Below are 13,982 nucleotides of genomic sequence, written 5' to 3'. Positions count from 1 at the left end.
AACGGTCGCACTCGTTCTGCCATCTGATTGGTGCCAGAAAAGCTTTGTGTTTTTCTGCCCAATCAGAGTGAAGTGTGCTTTAGAGTCCTTTCGTGTGTTTTAACACGGACATATACTAGTAGCTCAGTTGCTCGCTATGTTTGTCTGGACCTTGTGACGGAGATTTACTTGAGGTGAAAAGTTTCAGTCTCAGCACACAATGTAAGAGAAGTCGATCAGATTGTCCGCGAAAATCTTACCGGAAATTATACTGAATACTTTCGCAGGTATCACTAGAGAACGTGTTTTAAAGTTTGCGAGGTTTGTATAAAACACGATGATTGCAGTCATTGATATGTCGCTTTAAACGTTAAAGGAGATTTAAGATTAAATCTTTCTAGATTTTTTGCATAATTTGCTGTGACTGAAACTTTGCCAATCCCATGAAGTTATTTCGTCCCACGGGCCACGCAGGTATGTCGAGCAACTGGCGCATTCGCCTACGTAGCTTTCTGTTTTCTATGCGCGCCAAAATCTAATCTTAGTAGTAAAGACAATACGGCCAAGGTTGCAGAGAACGTTGAGTTCGTGGACGACCTCCAGTAAGTGCTAAGAGAAAGCTTAGCTGTGTTTCCGGTTAGCTTATTAAAATCTGAACAAAAACTTATTAACGAGAACATCGCGGGAAGGAGAGATGTTTTCAAGCAGTTACCGAAGGGCTTTGGAAAGAGTTTAATCTTTCAACTGCTGCCTAGAGTGTTGAAATTCTTGAGCCAGGAAGGCCACGGATTCTCTTCTTGTCCCTTGGTCATTGTCATTTCACCTCTTATGTCGATTGTTTAAGACCAAGTTAAATACCTTTGATCATTGGGAATCGATCCGATGCTTTTTTCAGTGGGAAAAACAAAACCAAAGACCAAGAAATTTTGGATGGAAAGGGTGGGTTTACTTTATTGCAAATGTCAGCTTAGTAGAACAGGATCATCTACCCACATCTAATGAGCAAAAGTTTCCACGCTCAGCTTTTCTTTTTTTTCAAGCGAAGATGACAGATTTTGGCACGCACGGAAAGTTGCGCAAGAACCAGTTGCTCGACATACCTGCGTGGCCCGTGCGACGAAATAACTTCCCGGGATTGGCAAAGTTTCAGTCACAGCAAATTATGCAAAAAATCTAGAAAGATTTAAGCTTGAATCTCCTTTAACGTTTAAAGCGACATATCAATGACTGCAACCATCGTGTTGTGTACAAACCTCGCAAACTTTAAATCACGTTCTCTAGTGATACCTGCGAAAGTATTCAGTACAATTTCCGGTAAGATTTTCGCGGACATGATGGATTTCTCTTACATTGTGCGCTGAGACTGAAACTTTTCACCTCAAGTAAATCTCCGTCGCACGGTCCAAACAAACAAAGCGAGCAACTGAGCTACTAGTATATGTTAAGACACACGAAAGGACTCTAAAGCACACTTCACTCTGATTGGGCAGAAAAACACAAAGCTTTTCTGGCACCAATCAGATGGCAGAACGACTGCGACCGTTTGGAACTAGTCTTGTAAGACAATGTCCCCAGGGGCTCTTCATGCCCTAACTTGAAATCGGCTCAGCCCCTGGGTCTCCGAGGATGGATTAAATCGAAATATCTCAGTTTTGTTACTATGACGTCATTACGAAATCATTTTACGCTTAATTTCGTGAAATAATCACTTACGAAAACTGAAGTTATTCACTGTATAAATGTATAGCGGACGATTTGAAAAACATGAGAAACAGATGCGATAATATTTAACAACTTGCAGTGTGGACTATACATTACAGATAGCACAGTTACGATAGGTTAAAAACAAAAACGATTTTAAGAATAGTCATAAATATCACATGATCATTTTATTTGGCTCTATTTTAACAACCCAATGATCAACCCCTCACTTTGGAAAATCCCACTCAACTTTCAAATGTACTGCCGACGAGAGGTCTGGACAAGTACTTCATTGGGTTTTGCGTCGTAAACTCACTACTCCTAGCGTCAAAATAATAGTCCGGCTATTTTCTCAGCTCATATATCGCTTGAGTCGTGAAAGATTCGTATGATTATATGTTTACCGTGACAACTTTTTATAACACCTAACCTCTCCGTATGATTCCAAAAATAGTATACAACAATAACCGTGGGAACTAGGCAGCTAGACACCATGGGGGGCAATTTGGGCGTTTCCGCGCGCTTTAGAATGGGTTTGCGTGTTTCTTGTCAAGTTCGGTAATGGCTGACTTATAAACAAGACGCGTAAAGACTTCACGCGCTCTGAAGTTGTATTTTTGTTACGGTCGAGTAGAGGAGGAGTAGATGACAGCGGCGGAACGTTGGTTGCGTTGTGTCTCAAAGGAAATATTCAAATCAAACGCTTAGCGTGATTTCAAAAAGTTAAATAACACGGTGATATAATATACATTTTGCTGTAGTTATGGCTTTTTAAATATATTTTTTTGGAATTTTTTTCAATTATCGGACGTATGCCGCGGAAAATATTAGTCTCCTTTCTAATCATCCTCGGAGACCCAGGGGCTGTGAGTCGATTTCAAGTTAAGGACAAAAGAGCCCCTGGGGGCATTGTCTTACAAGAATAGTTCCAAACGGTCGCACTCGTTCTGGCATCTGATTGGTGCCAGAAAATCTTTGTGGTTTTCTGCCCAATCAGAGTGAAGTATCCTTTGGAGTCCTTTCGTGTGTTTTAAAACGCACATATACAACAAGCTCTGTTGCTCGCTATGTTTGTTTGGGCCGTGCGACGAAGCTTTGCCCGAGGTGAAAAGTTTCAGTCTCAGCACACAATGTAAGAGAAATCGATCAGATTGTCCGCGAAATCTTACCGGAAATTATACTGAATACTTTCGCAGGTATCACAAGAGAACGTGTTTAAAAGTTTGCGAGGTTCTTATAAAACATAATTGTTGCAAGCATTGATATGTCGCTTTAAACGTTAGATGAGATGTAAGCCTAAGTCTCTCAAGATTTTTTGTACAATTTGCTGTAACTGAATCTTTTCCAATCCCGTGAAGTTATTTCGTCGCACGGGCCACGCAGGTATGTCGATCAACTGGCGCTTACGCAACTTTTTGTGCACGCCCGGCCAAAATCTAATGTAATCTTCGCTTAAAAAAAAAAAAAAAAAAAAAAAAGCTAAACGTGGAAACTTTTGTTTATTAGATGTGGGTAGATAACCCTGTACTAAGCTGACATTTACAATAAAGGAAGTCCGCCCTTTCCATCTAATATTTCTTGTTCTTTGGTTTTGTTTTCCCCAATGAAAGCAGCATCGATTCCCAATGATCAAAGGTATTTAACTTGGTCTTCAACAATCGAAAAATGAGGTGAAATGACAATGACCAAGGGACTAGAAGAGAATCCGTGGCCTTTCGAGCTCAAGAATTTAAACACTGTACACAGCAGCTGAAAGATTAAACTTTTTCCAAACCCCTTCGGTAACTGTCCGAAACATATCTCCTTTCCACGATGTTCTCGATTAGTTTTGGTTAAGAATTTAATTAGCTAATCGGAAACACAGCTAAGCTTTCTTTAAGCGCTTGCTGGAGGTCGTTCACGTACTTAACGTTCTCTGCAACCTTGGCCATATTGCGAAAGACTTTACTACAAAGCAACGATTAGAATTTGGCGCTCACAGAAAGTTACGTTAGCGTAAGCGCCAGTTGCTTGACATACCTGCGTGGCCCGTGCGACGAGATAACTTCACGGGATTGGAAAAGTTTCAGTCACAACAAATTGTACAGAAATCTTGAAAGATTTAGGCTTACATCTCATCTAAAGTTTAAAGCGACATATCAATGCCTGCAACCATCATGTTTTACACGAACCCCGCAAACTTTTTAACACGTTCTCTTGTGATACCTGCGAAAGTATTCAGTATAATTTTCCGGTAAGATTTCGCGGACAATCTGATCTATTTCTCTTACATTGTGTGCTGAGACTGAAACTTTTCACCTCGGGCAAAGCTTCGTCGCACGGCCCAAACAAACATGGCGAGCAACAGAGCTTGTAGTAGATGTGCGTGTTAAAACACACGAAAGGACTCCAAAGGACACTTCACTCTGATTGGGCAGAAAAACACAAAGATTTTCTGGCACCAATCAGATGCCAGAACGAGTGCGACCGTTTGGAACTAGTCTTGTAAGACAATGTCCCCAGGGGCTCTTTTGCCCTTAACTTGAAATCGACTCACAGCCCCTGGGTCTCCGAGGATGCTTTCTAATACGTATTTGATGAAATGATGTGAATTTGACTGCCTAATGACGTCATAGTAACAAAACTGAGATATTTTGATTTAATCTCACTCGTGGTCGCTCGTGGTCACTCGTAAGTACTTTTAGACCCTATCTGATCTTAATTTGATGTGTGATTTTAATTTGATGTGAGTGATTTTAATTTGATGTGAGTGACTTTAATTTGATGTGAGTGACTTTAATTTAATGTGACAGTTGTAGGCCAGAGTATCTTCCTATTTTCCGGTCTTATTCTTATTAGAAGTTATTCCAACAAAATTGACAAAAAATTCCATCTTGGAATCGAAAACCATTACACGCCGACCGTGAACTTCTCTTCACTACGCCTCGTACTACCCACCAGACTTAACTATGGTTTCATGAAAGAAAAAAAGCAAACAAAAAAAACTGCACGGTCTACGCGCTCTGCATGGTCTGCAGTCTGCGTCTAACGTGACCGGGTCAGTCGTGGTCGCTTATGGTGACTTGCGTCGTCACCCGTGGGATCACTCGCGCGGTCATTCACGCGGACACTCGTGAGGTCATTCGTACTCACTCCGAGATGAGCCACTTTTAGATACGACCCATGATGGGAACAACGCCAAATCAAAATGGAGAAACCAATGGAAGATGTAAACCTTCATCATCTCTTATCGACGAGGGAGTCGACATATCTGTCGCAGGTTTGAAGGTTGGTCAGAGATCGCACTTCGTGCAAGACTTGTCGGTGATAAAGGCGAAGTTTTCGAGTCGCACGCTCACACCTGATCGTTGATAAACATGGCCAGGTTGATGTTGGCCGTGACCCGTCCGTGGGTGTATCTTACAGCAGAGTTTCAGTCCTGGGACTGTTATGGAGCATGAAGCGAGCACCAGAGCAGAGAAAAGGATTGCGATTGATGAAATCTGATGTAACTGAACCTTACGGTGTCGTCTTGAACTGTTTTGATGGCCATTTAAATCGGCAGGAATTAAGCTCCTCGCAGCCTTTGTGAAGCAAAACGTTCGAGAGGTGGTACATGGAGGACGGAGAGGAGAGAATTCCTGTGAAAGAAGGAAGCATTCGTGGAACTCTTTTTCTTCCTCCAGGCAACGGACCCTTTCATGGTAAGTGACACGAGTTTGACTAGCTAGTGTATTTATCAAGGTTGCTGACATTATCATTAAGGTCGTCCAATATATACCGTGATCTGTAAAGTTACGGACATATTTCAATTAAGCTAAAGCCTGAGATAGGCTACTTTTTCACTCGAACTCTATAAGATTTTTTGCATGGAGCATACTCATACCTCGACCAAGATAAAGTCGTAGCTGTAATAGCGTACTCTTTCGTTATATAAATCAGTTAACATCACGTAACCCAAGGAAAACTTTTACGTTCAATAATCAAACAATAGGGAGATGACAAAACGCGGAGCCCTACTCCATGGTAGTACCCTATGGAGTACCTTAATGGAGTACCCCCAAAAGTCATGTATTGGTCAAAAAAGATATTTTATGAACATGGTGAATCGTTTAGATGTACATATCCTAAAATATATTGAGCTTACCAGCTCTCCGAATGTCTCAGTTTGATACAATCCAGTTAATTATAGGACATATGACTAGGGTCTCAGTCTTATTCGTTCGTCCATTTTGGTTTTACCGCTGTGTAATGAGTCCTTTGACGAGAAGACAAACAACTCCATGTGATGAACAAAACCCACTGTTTCGACTTCTGCACGAGGTGAAATATTTAAGCTTACTGTATTTCCCAGATCAACAACCCCAGTCGGATTTATTTGCCGACCCGTCACTGTTTGTTTTTTGTTTTTTTTGGTTTGTTTACATACCTCAGTTTTATTGCGCTACAAATAGGTGGGTGAGGAGAAGCTCTGTTTAAAGATATGGATTACCTTTTTATGTCTCAACCTACAAAGGCAAGCTTGTATCCTCATCGTTTCGCACAATTAAGAAACCCATGAGGCCATCCATAACACAGTGTGTTATTTATGTATATGAGCACGATCCTTCGCAGTAAAGCACTATTTGAGCAATAGTGAAAATCACAGTGTGTTATTATTGGATGGAGCGCCACACTTCTTACAGACGCCATACATAAACAGGTATTTTGGAAGACGTAAAACCCGTTGCAGAATGAAGGTTGTCCGTCCTTTTGGCCTCTTGAAGATTATATGAAAATAGATGGTAGTCGGCCTATTAACGATAATGTTCATGGATGCTAGCTACAGTAAAGCTTTCAGTTGGAAGTTGTCAGCAGTTTAATGTTAATTTCAAGATTGCGGTCAATTCGTGTACTACATCGAACTGCGACAATCGGAGAGCTGAAAAGCTCAAAATATATCAGGATATGTACATCTAAACGATTCACCATGTTAATAAAGTATTTTATTTGACTAATACATGATTTTTAGGAGTACTCCATCCAGGTACTCCATAGGATACTCCATAGAGTAGGGCTCCGCGTTTTGTCATCTCCCTCAAACAATATCGTCCTGTTGTGTCTTTTAAAAAGGAAGTTTAATTACAGAAAAAAACACAAAGGATATTAATTTTGAAAAATAGAGCTCTATTATTAAATTATTTGATATAGGCTACGAGCGAAATCTGTGACGCGAGTAAAAGTAGTCAGTGAAAAAAAATGGTAGGTTGGAAAATATGGAATGCTGGAATTCGGAACCGGAACCGGAATACTCGGAATTCGATCGATCCAGGAATGATCGAAAAATGATAAATTTATTCAGAGAACACAGTTTTAATAGTTTCGGAGATAACTTTGAAAGAGGCGTTGCTCTTAAAATTACTGGTGCGTGGAGATTTGTACTCTTGATGAAGTTGATGGACACGACATGGTCCAAAGTTTCTTTGCAAACAATGGTAGACACGTCTGCGACAATAAACAGCAAGCAATTTTGGCGTGACAGTCTAGCCTGGTAGTTTATTTATTGACAGGTAACGATTAAACGAGACGCGCCCACCCTAATTAAAAAAAAATACAATCATAAACCCCTGCGGAAGGTAACAAAGTTACAACAGATGGAAATAAGGATAGCTACAATACGAGAAATTATTAATTGGGAGAGATGGGAGGGAACTGAAAAATCAAACAAGCTGGTGGTGTACGTGATGCAAGAACTGAGACTGATTGAGTTGCAAGGCTGCAAGTTAGAACATATTGAGCAATGAACGGAAGTGTGTCATCAGACTGTCAATTATACCCTGATAAAACTAGTCGTTTTATCTTGCGCAAATTACTTAGAATAGAACCTCCTTCAAAGAGGGAATGATGCGGTCATACTTTGGGGTTGCTCGCCAAGTACTTAACGTATTTACATCCTCTTTTTCACTTAAAACCCACAGTGCTTCATGTCTGTCAATAATTAACAACGTTTCTGGTTTATTTACATTGAAGCAATCTTCAGCATCAGTTTGTATATTGGAGGCTGTAAGCTACGGGTAGTTCTACTATGTGCATCCCTGTGAACAGTGCCATAGGTAGTTCTTTCTTATGTCACGTGTTTCCCTGCAATTTATTTTGCTTTTTGTTTTATTTATAGAGAACTGATTTTCCTTTATTTTTCCTTTATTCCCTTTTTATTCTTATTCTTACTTTATTTGTATTTTTTAATCAATTAACTAATTATTTATTAAAATTTATTGCTTTAATTATTAATTAATTTTTTTTAATTTATCATTTTTCGGTCATTCCTGAAATTCTAGGTATTCCGGATATTCAAAGTATTCTGGTTCCGAATTCCGGCATTCTATATTTTCCAACCTACCAATAAAAATTGCTCTTAGCGCGCCGCGGGGAACTTATGAAGTGACACCGATGCGCTACGAACTACGGATTAAGAACAATAAGCCCAAGAGTTTAAATTATGCGTTGCGCTCACAACGCAAAAATATGATCAGCTATCGGCCGGAAATCTGTCATCAAGCGACCTGTATGTTGCGATGAAACGAAGACTGACTGGTAATAAAGATAACGAATCTCATCGGTTCCGCCAGATTTACATTAAAATCTGACACCTGAAAACCACTCGGCCGTGCAAAGTGCTAATACTGGGGTCAGAATGAACGCTGGGATTGACCGAGCCAGTACCAAGGTCGCTCAAGGGGCATGTTGTTTTGCGCGGCCTCGCTCTTTGTTGGTATTGTATGAGCTGAGTACTGACTTTTATGGGAGCTTAGGCTGCCTGTACTGATGTTCTCACTTTCTAATTACTAAATTCCATTTTTCTGTGCTTTCTTTAATTACAGGTGTTATTGATTTGCTTGGTGGTGTAAGTGGACTTGTAGAGTTTAAGGCTTCACTCTTAACATCTAATGGATTTGTAGCACTCGCATTGGCTTACTTTGCTTATGATGATCTACTTGTCTGTTTAATTATCGGTATAACCCATCGACTACTTTGAGGAGGCAGCAAACTGGCTTGTTAATCACCCAAAAGTCCTTCCACATGGCGTTGGTGTTCACGCCATAACGTACTACATATATTGCTCTTTTATTGACCAGTCCGCATATCAAACCATTCAAGGCAATTGTGACCATTTCTCCGCTTGTAGCTTCTTTTGCTCTACCTTTTCAGTACAAAGGTAGAATCTCAGATGTAATACCTTTTATCAGTAACAGAATAACAGACACAAAAGATTGTAGCATATATATATACCCATAGATAAAGGCTATGCTGGTCCTCCCGCTTCTAAATACTCAGCTATTACACAAGTTGAAAAAATCAATTGTCCAATTCTACTGGTTTCTGGAACGGATGACCTGAATGTGAACGTAGAGTTCTCAGTAAAGTTTATTCTTGATCGCATGAAGGAAAATGGAAGGGAACATTTGTGCGCAAATTTACGTTATCCAGGGGCAGGTCATCTGATTGAACCTCCTTACTCGCCGTTTTGTTCTGCATCACACTGCAGAGCTTTCTAGAAAGACACTGGAATACTTAAATTGGTGTTTGGAGGTGAAGTGAAAGCTCATTCAAAGGCTCAAGAATATGCCTGGCCAAACATTTTAAGTTTTCTACAAAAAAACGTACATAAAGTACTATGTCGTCTGTAAAATGTTTAAAAAATATTTTAGTTGGCAAATACGAAAATAGGAATGAAATGAGTTGATTTTTTTTACAACGTGTCAATTTCTTTTGTGATAAAGATGCATTTCCCCGCCAGCAGGTTTTTCCTTTATTCAACAAATCTTCATGTCCAAAGAGAGTCAGTTTTTTAATGAAGAAACTTGTCAACAGAAAAAAACTCGTCATGAATAAATTGCGTATTGTTGTTTATATGCATGGCATGGCCACCATTAAATGAAACTTTAAATTTCTACTCAAAATTAATATTATTTGCTGAATATTTTTCAGGCCATACTTGCACCACTACATAGGTAGGGTTTATATTATTACTCCGAGGATCGCGTTCATACCACGTCGTGTTCATGAAACCGCAGTACGCATATACGATTTCCATATATTCAAAATTCATTGATTTATATCACTTCGGTCGGTTTAATATGAACCAACATACCGACCAGCTCCCAGTGGGCTCGTTAGCTCAGTTGGTAGAACGCTGCACAGATATCGCAGAGGTCAAGCGCTCAAATCCTGTACGGGTCTGAATTTATTCAATTGTTTCTTTTTCAGGTTTTATTTCCAGACTACATAAGTAGGGTTTATTACTGCGAGGATCGCTTTCATAAATTTCAAGGAAAACTTGTTCTCTATTCGGAATGTGACTTATTATTTGCTTAGTATACACGTAAGGAGATAGTGATTGATTAGCAGAGGGGAGGGATGGGTGTTTCTTAAGAGGCTTTTACCGGGCCTTTAATTTCTTCTTGAAATGCCTTTCTTTGTAATCCAATATATGTAATTTATCATGTGCATGCTATGGTACAATCAGCCCAAAGATGGCGATGAAAAGAGAAAAGAAAGAAGATGCTAGTGATGAAAATAGTGGGAAAAGAGGGGCGGGATGAGAGAAGAATGTGGGACAGAAACAAAGAAAAAAAAGCCACTTTCAATTGATTTCTCTTTTATTGAAGCAAAACGGAGATTGAAGGAGGATGTCGTACCATCGGAGTTCTGCTTTCGTCCGCCGGGGAAGAAGCCGAGGCTGTCCAGCGAAAATCGTCCTCGACGTCGAAGCCACGAAGAAGTTGGTATCATTTTCTTCTCTTTCTTCTTCAGAAATATGTATTTCAATCATTCATGATCAGTATAATGTCGAGCAATCGTGGCTATGCGACTTACCACTACTAAAATATTACTGTCTTCAGCTATCTTGTATAATCATTCTAGCAAGCTAGCCTGCCTAGTATTTTAAGACATGTAAAAATTCACTAAGTCCTTAGATATGGAGCTAAAAATAATTTGCATTGTAAAACGGGGTATGAAACATGCGCCTTCACTGTTATTGCATTTGATTCTGTTGGTGCAGGGACGAAAGAAAAATAAACATACATCAATGGACTGTATTTCTATGCATTTGTTTGAACAAATTATTAATCCAAACGCCGAAATCAAGCTATATGTATTATTAAATCCCTTACCTCTTTATTGTTTTCCACATACTCCAGAAGTGTTTATTTCATTCAGTTAAGGGCTTGCTGTATGTATCTGGGCATATTGAATGCATCCCAAGGTAATTCAAGTAATGGCAGTTCTCTGGTTAAAACTCAAGCAAGTTTCACTGTTCCTGCTGAAGAATGGAAGATATCCCATGATCATACCTATTCAATATCTGTCCCCATGGTGTACCCTACCTACGGTGTTGATGAAGATTCACTTGCCCCACATACAAAAATTGACCCCCTTGATGAAAATAGCATTGACAATGGCTTTAATGACAAGGAGGTCTAAGTTGATGACTTTGATGATGAGTATAAGGACCCAAACTGGAACTAACCAAAGGGTAAAAAAATCCCGCTCTCGGATGGAAACGAGTCCTCCAAGGGAGAATCAGAAGGTGAACTAGAACCTCCTTACGCAAACAAAACAAAATTTGTTTTTAGGAACTGTTTAGATCAGTTGCTTAAACGTTTCCCCAAATGTGGTGTAACAGTAACAAGCCAAAAAAAGAAAATAACTGGGAGTATTCTAACTGTAGAAATGATTTGTCTTGATGGCGATACCACCCACTGGGACTTCCAACCAATCATTAAAAGAAAACCAGTGGGAAACCTACTCTTGGCAGCTTCAATTTTGTTTACAGGTAACACCTTTGCAGGTGTAGGCCGGTTAGCATCATGCCTGAACTTGCAATGTATTAGTGAGAGTGTTTTCTATGATACCCAGAGGCGGCTTATTTTTCCAGTTTTAAATCAGGCATGAGAAAATGAACAACAAATGGTAAGGCAGGAGCTGGTTAACAAGAGTGCCATTCATTTAAATGGTGATGGGCGTTGTGACAGCCCTGGACACAATGCCAAGTATGGCACTTACACACTAATGTACGATGGCACTGGTAAGGTGGTGGCATTCAGTGTTGTCCAGGTTTCTGAGGTCACTTCCTCTAATTAATGCCATAGAGGAGGAAGGTTTCAAACGTTGTATTGAAAGCCTAGAGGGTGATAGCATTGAATTCAATTGTATGGCCACTGACAGACATGTGTCCATCAGCAGCTTGCATGAATACAGAACGTCCACAAGCAAATCACTAATATGATGTCTGGCACCTTTCGAAGTGGGTGGTGAAAAAATTAACTAGTAAGGCACAACAAGAGTTGCGAGGAATTGATGCCATGGATACAATCGATTTCCAATCATCTTTGGTGGTGTACAGCAACCTGTGATGGCAATTTGGTCCTTTTGCGAGAGAAGTGGAAATCTGTATTACATCATATAGTAAACAAGTGCAACACTTTATTTCATCAATGTGGCCACGGGCGGATCTTTTCATTTAGACTTATTTTTTAGGGAGTTTTCACATAGGGATAACCTCTTAACTTCCTTTTCTGGAAGCATATTTTCCATTTCCTCGTAGTGTATACATAGTCTGCTTCTGGAATAAATAAAGTATGTATGTATGTATGTATGTATCCCACCATCAGAAGCAAAGAACATCTGTTGGCTTAAGCCAGGTTCACCTACTCACTTACCTTTGGAGGAAGTTGTCCTCAACACAAAGCTTCTCAAAGACCTAGCTAAGCTAACAGACTTTTGCCACATTGGTAAAATAGCCAATGTGGCAAAATACCATTCAAAACGGGAACATTTTTCGTACAAAGGCATGGTTGCAAGGACACAACTTGCATTTGCAGCGTTAGACAACAATGCCAATGCTGAAAGACTACAAGCTTTGGTGCAGTCAGGTGAACATGCTGGCGAGGAAAGGTACAAGGCTTGCTTTCCAAAGGCTCACAAACGTTGGTTTGTGAAGCCTGTAAGTAAAAAAAAATCTTACCAGTGTTTGTCAGTCTTGCTAGCACAAGTTCTTGAGCGGTGTGAGGGCGGTAATGCTGTTGCAGAACCACTACCTGTTGTACCTCCCCGCAACTTTGCTTCAGAACCTGAGCACCACTAAAGGAAGATTTACTAGCTAATCGCCGTTCAAGATTCACTAGCTAATCGCCGTTCAAGATTTGACAGATAATCATGTGATACCACAACTAAGAAAGTGTCTCTCTTGATTTACAGCATACCCGACAAAAGACAATGAAACAGATTGACATTGATTAGAAGATGAAGGTGACTGTAGGCACAATAATTTTTGATCACACTTTCACCACTGCAATTTCATCATTCCTTGATGAGTAAAAATGCTAGTCTAAGTCCAACAACTTTGAGTGTAAAAATGACTTGTGGCAGAAATGTCCTCTTAATACTCTCTATTCTTCAACAAAAAAAAATATAAATACACTGGGGCTTCAGCTAGGAAAACATTTGCAGCATATAAAAGGAAAAAATCATTTAGTCAAAATATTGCGTGATAGGTTTGACTAGTTATAACCCATTTAAGGTACATGTACATGGGCACAAATCAGAAATACTATGTTTTGAATTTTTAATCCCGCAATAAAGACAACAATCGTAAGTATGTTGGCCGTCGATGAGCAGCTACATGTATTTTCCATTTGGGACAAATACAACTACCAAGGTAGGGAAGGGATGGGGAATACGATAATTCACAGAGGGAGCCAACCCAACGATACGACACACGAGGTTACAATGAAATGCGATTCCTAGCTATGTATAATACATGCTCACCATTAATACCACCAAGACTAATCAGAATTGATATTGATGACTAGGGCCAGTAAAGAGTCACGCATCTGCATAATGAAACCACTCAAATACAAATTCTTCCTCTGGTCCTAGTGGAGGATAAAATTTCCAGATACACGTAACTGCACAGGCGGGAAGCACAACTCGAATTTTTTTCCCCGATATACTCCAACACCACCAGGTAAGCTGAGTGTATGCTATGTTCCAGAAAAGTTTGTCTTCCCGTCCGTCATAGGCAGCTTTATACTGCGGCTTGTACTGGTACCAGGCTACCTGCAACACTCCTCTATCGATGCAAACTGCGTAAAATCCAGGGTGCAGTGTGATGCATTGTGGCCGCTCGTCGCATTCACCATTGGTGACAGCTTCAATATTTTTTTTTGAACTGCCTCAGTTTCTTAGCAGCATGTGCAGACTTCCGCTCTTCCCAAGACCTGAAAGTTGCCATATGCGCACCTAGTTTGTGATAGGGTAAATAGAACTGCCTTACTATC

The 13,982-nt window shown here is 40.0% G+C and overlaps 2 pseudogenes; both read left to right on the top strand.

Annotated features, from left to right (window-relative positions):
• The first annotated feature begins 4,845 nt into the window (after positions 1–4,845).
• LOC148736252 (bile acid-CoA:amino acid N-acyltransferase pseudogene) lies at positions 4,846–9,477 on the top strand (annotated as a pseudogene).
• Positions 9,478–11,610: 2,133 nt separating this feature from the next.
• On the top strand, positions 11,611–12,831 carry LOC148736251 (uncharacterized; annotated as a pseudogene).
• Positions 12,832–13,982: the final 1,151 nt, after the last annotated feature.

The sequence above is a fragment of the Stylophora pistillata genome, chromosome 3 (assembly GCF_964205215.1).
Source record: "Stylophora pistillata chromosome 3, jaStyPist1.2, whole genome shotgun sequence".
Lineage (NCBI taxonomy): Eukaryota > Metazoa > Cnidaria > Anthozoa > Scleractinia > Pocilloporidae > Stylophora > Stylophora pistillata.
This window is presented reverse-complemented; position numbering and strand designations above follow the sequence as displayed.